General features: G+C 54.7%; 1 pseudogene across 1 annotated transcript; it reads right to left on the reverse strand.

Annotated features, from left to right (window-relative positions):
* Positions 1 to 6370: 6370 nt before the first annotated feature.
* LOC308577935 (zinc finger and BTB domain-containing protein 9 pseudogene) lies at positions 6371 to 7987 on the reverse strand (annotated as a pseudogene). Its single transcript has one exon. The product of its transcript is annotated as a zinc finger and BTB domain-containing protein 9 pseudogene (transcript).
* Between the last annotated feature and the right edge of the window lie 1910 nt (positions 7988 to 9897).

The following is a 9897-nucleotide window of genomic DNA, read 5'->3' on the forward strand; positions in this document are numbered from 1 at the left end:
CCAAGGCTACTAAAGGAGCTTGAGGATGTACCGTATGTTTCGCACCATAGGACGCACCGGACAATAGGACGCACTTTGTTTTAGAGGGGGGAGAACAAGGGAAAAAAATTCTCCCCCTCTCTGCCCAGTGCCCCTTCAGTGAAGCGGCAGGAGGCGCTGCACAGAGAGGGGGAGAACTTTCCCCCTCTTGTTTTCCTGCTCTAAAACAAGGTGCCGTTTAAGGTGCGTTCAGGCGGCTACCTTGGAAGCCTGGAGAGCGAGAGGGGTCGGTGTGCACTGACCCCTCTCGCTCTCCGGGCTTCAGGTTCCTTTCGACCTGCTCTTTGGGGCTGGGGGGGGGAAGCCCACCACCAGCCCCAAAGAGCAGGTCAGGGAGCAGCGGAAAGGCGCAGCAGAGAGGCTTCTGCCATAGCCGCATGCCACCTCTTCAGCCGGGCGAGGGTCGCGGGGCTATGGCGTCTTCGCTCCATAGGACGCACACACATTTCCCCTTCATTTTTGAAGGGGAAAAAGTGCGTCCTATAGAGCGAAAAATACGGTAATCTCAGAGCCTTTGTCTGTGATCTTTGAGAATTCTTGGAGAACAGGTGAGGTCCCTACAGACTGGAGGCGGAAAAGGATCTAGTAGCACATCTAGGCCACCAGCCCAAGTTGATCTAATGGAAATGAGATTCTGACTAAACAACAGGGAAAACATTCTGATGGTAAGAGACAGTGGAAAGGAACTACCTTGGAAACTGTGCTTAAAACACCATCTCTGCTTAAAAGCTCTTTCATTGGCAGAGCTTGAGATCCAACAAATATGAGGGAAGTTGAAGTCTCCCACGAGTTCTGTATCCCTCCTTTTGAATGTTTGGGAATCTGCTCTAGGAAGGCGTCATCCAAGTCTTCAGTCTGGCTTGGCAATCTATAACAGACACCCACCGTGAAGCCACTGCTGTTTCTCCTACCATTTTTATCCCTATACTCTCAATCTGCTTTCCATGCTCCCGGTCATGGATTTCTTCACAAGTGTACACAGTGGTACCTCAAGTTACAGACGCTTCAGGTAACAGACTCCGCTAACCCAGAAATAGTACCTTGGGTTAAGAACTTTGCTTCAGGATGAGAACAGAAATTGTGTGGTGGCAGCAGCGGGAGGCTCCTGGTACCTCAGGTTAAGAACAGTTTCAGGATAAGAATGGAGCTCCAGAACGGATTACCGTATTTTTCACTCTATAGGACGCACTTTCCCCCTCCAAAAATGAAGGGAAGATGTGTGTGCGTCCTATGGAGCAAATGCAGGCTTTCGCTGAAGCCCGGAGAGTGAGAGGGGTTGGTGTGCACTGACCCCTCTCGCTCTCCAGGCTTCAGGAACACATCCGCAAGCCTTCGGAGCGCAGCGGGAGTTCCCGCCGGGCTCCGAAGGCTTGCAGATAGCAGCCTGCAGCCCGGGGAGCGCAGCACTGCGCTCCCCGGGCTTCGGGCAGCTATCCGCAGCACTTGCCACCGCTCCCAGACCTGTTCTGGGGGCTGGGGAAGCTCGGGCTTCCTCCGCCCCAGACCCGCGGCTAAAAACGAAGCCGCGCGCAGCCTCTCCCGGCTGGAGAGGTTGTGCGTGGCTAAAGAGGAAGCCAAGACAGCCAGCAGGATGGATCCCTCTCGCTGTCTTGGCTTCTTTGCTCTTTGGGGCTGGGGGAGGGAAATAAAAATGTTTTTCTTTATTTCCCCCCCAAAAAAAACCTAGGTGCGCCCTATGGTCCGGTGCGCCCTATAGAGCGAAAAATACGGTAAGTTCTTAACCCGAGGTACCACTGTACTACTCCCTTCCAGTTTGGTCTGTTCCTTTTAAACAGGCTGTACCCCTCAGTTTCCACGTTCCAGTCATGAGTCTCATTGTTAGGGAATCATTCTGCCAGAAACAGAGGAGGTTCCAGAAAATTCATTTACATATGGGAGTGGCACTCTAAGCATGCATGGCTCTGGCTGGTAGTGCCAATAAGAAAGAGGAACTATCAGTTTCATTTTTTGCAGACGGCAAATGTCTACCCAATGAGTGCTGCCTGTAAATTCTGCTTTGCTGGGACTGCTGATGGACGCCGTTGCTGGAAAGAGAGACTTTTAACTCAAAGCGTGCTATTATAGCTGTTTGCTTTCAGAGTCTGTGAGTGATTCATCTCTAAGAATAACTTCAGTTACTGTTCACTGTTTCCGAGGAAAAACTCTTCTAAACCATTGAAAGCATGTTACTGAGGTGCCTTCACACAATTATCTACGAGCAGAGAAAGTGTAACGAACCATTAATATTCATTCCAGCAGGTTTCAGTAATGCCTTCTGAGTGATATTTGCCACCCTGTAGTGGAAGCGCCAATTTGTCTTGCTGAACTGAAACCACGAGTCGCTCCCTCCAGCTGCTTCCTTCTTGTACAGTCATACCTCGGGTTGAAGTTGCTTCAGGTTGAGCGTTTTCAGGTTGCGCTCCGTGGCAAGCCAGAAGTAACGGAACACATTACTTCCGGGTTTTGCCGCTCATGCATGTGCAGACGCTCAAAATGACGTCACGCACATTCACAGAAGCGGCAAATCGTGACCCATGAACACGCAGACGCGGGTTGCGTTTGCTTCAGGTTGCGAATGGGGCTCCGGAACAGATCCCGTTCGCGTCCAGAGATACCACTGTAGTTTCTTGCCCTTTATCGGGTTTCTGGAGCATCGCCTCAGTTTCCTGTGCATCAATGAGGCTAGAAATCCCCAGTACCAGGAGTTCTTCTGTCTTCTGCAATATCATCTCCTTCCCCCTCAAGATCTAGTTCAAAGCTCTCCTCATCAGGTTTGCGAGACTCTGCAAATGTTCTTGTCACTGGCCTAGTCATATGGAACTCCCTGCCACTGGAGATTCAGCAGACGCCTTCTGGGCTGACTTTTAAAACGCCTCCCAAAGACTGTTCAACCAAGCCTACGCAGGCAGCTAAGAATACATGGTCTGTGGAGGTTTTTAATTTCTCTCTTTTTTCCACTCATTACAATTTTTTGTTTGGGTTTTGTGTTCTTACATTGCTGTAAACCACTTTAGGATAAAGCGGCATATAAATATTTTTATAAACCAATAAATGATTGTCAGACAATGCGACTAGAAGTGTGTTTATTTGCTCCAAGCGAGACCTGCCATGAAGACACCCCCCCCCCCCAGGATGGGCTTGCCCCTTGTGGGCCTCTGGGATATCTGACCCCCCCCCCCACGCGCCTCTGGCCATTCCACAGCTACTGACTCTTTGTCCTTTTGCTCCCCCCTTTCATTAATATACTGGGTGTTCCTCCCCGCCCCCAGCATTTGCTTCTCACTGCTTTGGTTCTGCTGCTGATGGCACTGGATGTTCTAGCAGGCAGTGAGAGAAGCAACACGCGATGCAGAAAGGTGTCTAGCTGAAACACAGAAAACCAGTTTTAGCACCAGAACTGAGTGCACCCTCATCTTATTTTATTTTAAATAAATCTTCATGCCCTGGGCAGCTTCCGCCTCCTGCAGACTTCCAAACAAACCTTTCTCCTTTTTTGACATCTATGCTGCTCCTGCTCAGAACGGGGAGGTTGAAGAAACAGCAGGGCCCTGAATTTCTCCACCCGCCATAAACCCCCCACCATGGAAGAATTAAGTCTTTCCAGGCTTTTCCTGTACTGTCCAGCCATACCTAAAGGTAAAGGGACCCCTGACCGTTAGGTCCAGTTGCGGACAACTCTGGGGTTGCGGCGCTCATCTCGCTTTATTGGCCGAAGGAGCCGGCGTGCAGCTTCCGGGTCATGTGGCCAGCAGGACTAAGCCGCTTCTGGCGAACCAGAGCAGCGCACGGAAATGCCGTTTGCCTTCCCGCCGGAGTGGTACCTATTTATCTACTTGCACTTTGATGTGCAACTGCTAGGTTGGTAGGAGCTGGGAACTCGCCCCGTTGCAGGGATTCGAACCGCCAACCTTCTGATCGGCAAGCCCTAGGCTCTGTGGTTTAAACCACAGTGCCACCCGCGTCCCACACTAGCCATACCTAGGCCGCCATAAAAAGCCAGGTGGCAGAGGGGCGACATAGGAGACCCCAAATAAACAGCAAGAAGAACTTTCTGACAGTGGAAGCGATTCCTTGGGAAGGAGGTGGGTTCTCATGGAATCGGAGAGTTGTAAGGGACTCCCAAGGGTCATCCAGGCCAACCCCCTGCAATGAAAGCCCAGGTCCCTGGGGGTGGGGTTTGCAACCAACACAAAGACCCACACTTTCACTGCCACCTCCATGGAACAATGGTGGCCAGAAGCCAGGGCTCCTTGGCACCATTCAAGGTGCTGCTTTTGACCTGCTTTTAGAATCACGGAGCTGGAAGGGACTCCAAGGGTCATCTAGTCCAACTGCCTGCAAGGCCAAAAGCCTCTCCTGGGGGGCGCCTTCCTCAACTGTGTCTGCCTTTGGATGGTGGAAGTGAGCCGCCCCAGCAAGAGAAGCCCTCCAGGGAGAGAGGCGGCCAGGGAGCAGTCAAGGGGCGACTGGTTTACCTCTAGAACCTGCCGGCGACATCTGAAAAGGCCGAATGCCGGAAGATACAGGGCAGACGTGTGCAAACCATGGGACTGGCTCCCACAAGAGACAGGGATGGCCACCAATTAGGCAAATTAACGGAGGATCGGGGCCACCCCCCCCCATGGCTCGTTTCTCCGTCTGTGGCCAGGAGCTCTGGGTCTGAAGGGTAGCTTCTCGCTGGGGAGAGGGTTGCGGCAGTCTGGCGCTCCTCTGGGGCTCCTTCCCTTTGGGGCAGGATGCTGACCCAGAGGAGCCACTGGCCTGATCCGGCTGCAGGGGTCCTCTGTGCCTCTGGCATTCCTCAAAAAGACGCCCCCTGCTGGAAGGGGCTCCTTCGTGATTGTTGCGTTATATTGCTGGGAATCTTCTCCCTGGTCTGAACCTCATTTCGTGGGAGAGGGCCCCTCCCGTGGTTTTTGTGTCCTTGTGTTTTTCACTTCTCTCTCTCTCTCTCTCTATGTAATAAATTAAGCTAAACTTTCAAAAGAAAAGGGGGAAAGACCTGTCCTGCCCCATCTCCAGGATCTCTGCTCCCTACCAATCTCCACCCCACAATTTAATAGCAAAGACAGCTTTGGGGCTGCCTGTGCAGGGAAGTTTTCAAGGTGGGACGTTTGGTTCTGCTTCCATCTCTCTTGGAAGCCGCCCAGAGTGGATGGGCCAACCCAGAATACAGAATGAAATAATAAACATAGTTAGTATTTCTATATCCAGTCTGTTTCCCCCTCTGCAGTTCTGGGAAGCTTTGGAAGTTAGCATAGTATCCCAGAGTCAGAAGGGACCATCAGAGTCACGCAGCCCAGCCCAGCCCAAGATCCTTCTTTGACCAACGTGGGACTCGAACCCAAGAATCTCGCGCTCCACTGAGTTATCCCAGCTTATGAACGGAGGGGGGGGGGGAGAAGCCACCCTAGACAAAGTCAAGGCCATTGGGTCTGGTGAACCCAGGGCTGCTGACACTGGCTGGCAGCAGCTCTGCTGGATTTTGGACCTGTGGCCTGGAGATGCTGGGGACTGAGCGCCTGCTGCCACACTACAGTCCTGCGCTTCCCCCTGAGACAGCCCCTCTCCCTCCTGTCCTTCTGCACACAGCTGTGGGGCATGTGGGGCACCTGCAGCCTGCCAGCTCTTCTGGGAAAAGGGCGCTGGAGACCCCCTGGCTGCCGGCTGCCCTCCCTGCAGCCCCAAGGGCCAGACCCCTGGGCCGGCAGCAGGAGGAACCCGAGGGGCTCCTCTGCCCACCAAGCCCTTCCCCTGCCCAGGTCCTCTCAGAAGCAGCGTCCAGAAAGGCAGGGCAGCTCATTCTTACCTGGGGAAATCATAAGAGGGCAGAACAGCGGGGAGGGTTGCCGCCAGGGGCCCCAGGGATCTGGGACAGACGCGCTTTGGGGCACAGCGAGGCCGGGGGGCACAGGGCCGTGTGCAGGCCAACAACCAAAATGGATGTGAGGGAGGAAGAGGAAGAGCAGGGCAAGGCCACAGTGGAGCCTCCATGTCCAGAGCCAGTCCACCGGAAGACCAGGGAGGGCAGCAGCCGGGGAGGCCTCTCTCAGCCCCCCGTCTCCCCCCTGGAGCCGTTGGAGGGGCTGAACGAGAGCAGCTTTCCACGTCCTCATCCAGCAGCCAGTTTGTGTGAATGGCGGGGTTTTAATGTCGATTTCAAAATTGTGCATTGAATTAGATTTTAAATGGTGTCCAGACAGAGGCAGAGAAGTGGGGGGTGCGCAGACGCCACCTGGGGGCAGCAGGGACTCCCCCCCAAGAAGGTGGGGCAGGAAGAGCAGGCCTGTACAAGGCCCCACAGCTTACATGCCTGGGAAGGGGGGACTGTCCAGGAAGGGGAGAGCCCTCTTGACGGAGCCCCCCTCCCCATCACCTGGGGCTTAACCCTTCGCTCCCTGCCTTTCACGCCAGCCTGATCCCCAAAGTGGCGGGGCTGGCGAAGGGGGGTCTTTGGGCGTGTCTATGCCATCGCCCCCCAGCACAGGGGGAGGTGCCCTGCCCACCACACGTACTCTGGCCCCCTGACCCCCAAACCCGCCTCCGTGCCCCCAAGAGGGTCCACAGGGATTCCCATCCCTCCATCCATCTCTGGGTGGGCCTCTCCCCCCTGCTTCTACTTGTAGGTCCAGCAGGCGGTGGCCCAGCCCTGCCCCTTGCAGATCTCCTTGTGCTTGAGGAAGCAGCTCTGGACGCGGAACTTGCGCCCGCAGTCCTCGCAGGCGTACAGGTTGCCGCCGTGCGTCTTCATGTGCTCGGTCAGGTGGTGCTTCAGCTTGAACTTCTTGTTGCAGACGGAGCAGCCAAAGGGGCGCAGGCTGAAGGTCAGCATGATGTGGCGGTCCCGCTTGGGCTTGACCGCAAAGCGCTTCCCGCACAGGCAGCCAAACTTCTTGCCGTCGGGCGCAGACATCAGCTTGACGGGCGCGTGAACCACCTGCCCGTGCACGGCGTGCGCCAGGATCTCGTTGCCATGGAGGTCCACGGGCTTCCACGAACTCTCGGGGAAGGCCACCGAGTCCGCCTTTGTCGAGAAGCCGCCGCCAGGGCCGCTGGACGAGGATGCCGCCGGGGCGCCAGGGAGCAGGTAGCTGACCTCGCCGCTCTCCTGGATCTCGGCCGGGCACAGCCCCGACACGGCCAGCGGCCTGCCCAGAGACTTGAAGAAGCCAGCCTCCGACAGGCACGAGCTGCTGCCGGATCCGCCCAGCACCGAGGCCGAGGCGGCCGCCTCCTCAGCGTCAAAGCGCTCCTGCTTGATGTAGAAGACCTTGGGGGCCTCGTGGGCCGAGGCAAAGGGCGGCTCCTTGACTCGGCTCTCCTCGGCCTTGGCCGGCCCGTCGGTGGAGCCGCTGCAGATCTGCGCCTGGTGCTCCTCATCCTCCTCCTCCTCGTCCTCCTCCTCGTCAGGCGGCACGCGGATCTTCAGGACCTCGCCGTCGGGGCAGGTGCGCCGCCGCCGCCCAGGAGCCTCGGCTTCAGCCTCGTCCCTGGAGCCAAAGTAGTTGCTGCTGCTGGGCGACTGGCTCTCGCTGGCGCGGCTGGACCAAGGCCGGCAGGCGCCGCCCTCCAGCTCCTTGAGGATGCCTGAGCACTGGTCCACCACCTGCCACATCTGGAGCCCGCTGGCCACCAGGAGGTGGCTGGGCAGGGCCTCCAGGAGCAGCCTGAGGCGCCCCGAGTAGATGAGCTGCAGGAGGTTCTCGAAGGCGTCCGGCTCGATGACGCCGGGCAGCACGATGCAGTTGGTGTCGTGCAGGAGCAGCTTGTCGTGGAAGTAGGGCGAGGAGGCGGCCAGGACGCTCTTGTGCGCCTGGAAGACGCGGCCCTGGACGTGGATGGCGATGTTGCAGAACTTGCCCTCCAGCCGGTGCTTGTTGAGCGACTCCAGCAGGACGGCGGCGTAGTGAGGGAACTCAATCTGCACGCTGCGCGTCTCGGGCTCCATGGCCGCTGCAAGGAGGAGGGAGAGGGTGAGGGGCCAAGGGGGGAGGAGAGGGCACAGGGGGCTCCGCAGGCCAGGCGGGAGGGAGCCCAAGGGTCATCTAGCCCAACCCCCACAAGAGGCTTGCTTTATCAACTGTATTGCAGGGGGCTGGGCTCCTTTCCAAACCTTTCTCTCTCCTCTGCTGCTGCCTTGTCTCAGAAGCCTGGGCAGCCGCCCACCAGGGATTCCTGATGATACAAGGTGTTGGGATAAAAAACCATAAAACAACATTGTGATGCCCCCCTTTGGGAACGCTGCCTTCTGTAGGTGGCCACGGGAAGCCACAAGTTTGGCCAGGAGTTCCCTGTTTGACAGAAATCATATTTCTCTTTCGGAGGCTTCTGGCTGGACAAATTTTGGAGCCTCCTTGAGTCTGTTCATTTTCTAGTGCTGATTTGTGGGTTCATTTGTCTGTTTTACAGCACTGTTGCTGATATTTCACAGTGCTCCTAATTGTGTTCTGTGATTTGGAACAATGTGATTTGTTTATTTCTGTTAAAGTAAGCTGCTTTGAGCTTTCAGTAAACAAAAAATGGCATGTAGGCACATTCAATAATTTACACAGAGAGAGGAATTGGTAGGGACCTCGAGGGTCATCTTTTAAAATATTTTACTGCAAGCCGCCCAGAGTGGCTGGGGCAACCCTGTCAGATGGGAGGCACATAAGTAATAAAATCTTGTCCAGCCCCCTAGATAACCTTCAGGGTCCCTTCTGACCCGACATTTCTACGCTCCTCAGCTGCTGCTGCTGCTGCTGCCTGGCCTCCGGTGAAGCTCCAGGATCTCTCCAGCCACTGGAGCAGGACGGGGCAGGAGGAGAGTCCAGAATAGAATAAGGGGAGGGGTCTTCTTTTGCTGTTTACTTATTGACTTGTTTTCCTCTTGTATATTATGGTGTGAAACACCCTGAGATCTGAATGTGTTTTTTTTAATTCAGGAGTGTACGCCCGACAATGGAGGCGTTCCACAACCGAGGTTCCACTGTAATAATATGAATAATAAAAGCACCCTGCCTATCAGAGACGGAGGCGCCTTTGGGGCTCTCTTGGCTTCTCTCTTCTCGCCCCATCTTTCAAGGGGAATCTCTGCCACTTCATGTGCCTATATGCTCCCCCCCTTTCTTTCCTGAGATTTCCACTATTTACTTCCAGTAGCACCTTAAAGACCAACTAAGTTAGTTCTTGGTATGAGCTTTCGTGTGCATGCACACTTCTTCAGATACACACATACTGTACATACATACACACACACACACACACACACACACACACATACATACAGTGTATCTGAAGAAGTGTGCATGCACACGAAAGCTCATACCAAGAACTAACTTAGTTGGTCTTTAAGGTGCTACTGGAAGGAATTTTTTTATTTTGACTCTGGGGTGTTAGCGGAAAAATCCGAGGGCTCCCTTGGACGAAAACAAAGACACCAACTAGGATTACTTGGAGCAAAACAGCAGCCTGTAGGCTTGGCCTTGATTGAACTGTTGCAACAGGGTGCTCCCCTCACTTGCAGGAGAGAGGAAGGACCCAGAACAATGGTGCGCAAGGCCTTATAAAGACTTTTGAAATTGCCACCCTGTAGACCAAGACCACCCCCTGGAACATCATACATACATCACAGAAGGGGTGTAACCTAAGACCACCCCTCAGATACATCACACCTACATCACAGACAAGGCAGTCCAAAATAGAATTTTTAATATTGTTTTTCTCCCTTTTTTGTTTATCTCCTGTCTGGCAGGTTCCTTGATTGGATTGCCTGGGGAGCCTGGCCAGTCTTTTGTAATGATAAATACTTAGTTCCTGGGCCAGGTCACAGGCTGACACCCTATTCAAACACAGACATACCCTTAAGACAGGATTTGT

This window comes from Podarcis bocagei (genome assembly GCF_964188305.1).
Source record: "Podarcis bocagei genome assembly, chromosome: W".
NCBI lineage: Eukaryota > Metazoa > Chordata > Lepidosauria > Squamata > Lacertidae > Podarcis > Podarcis bocagei.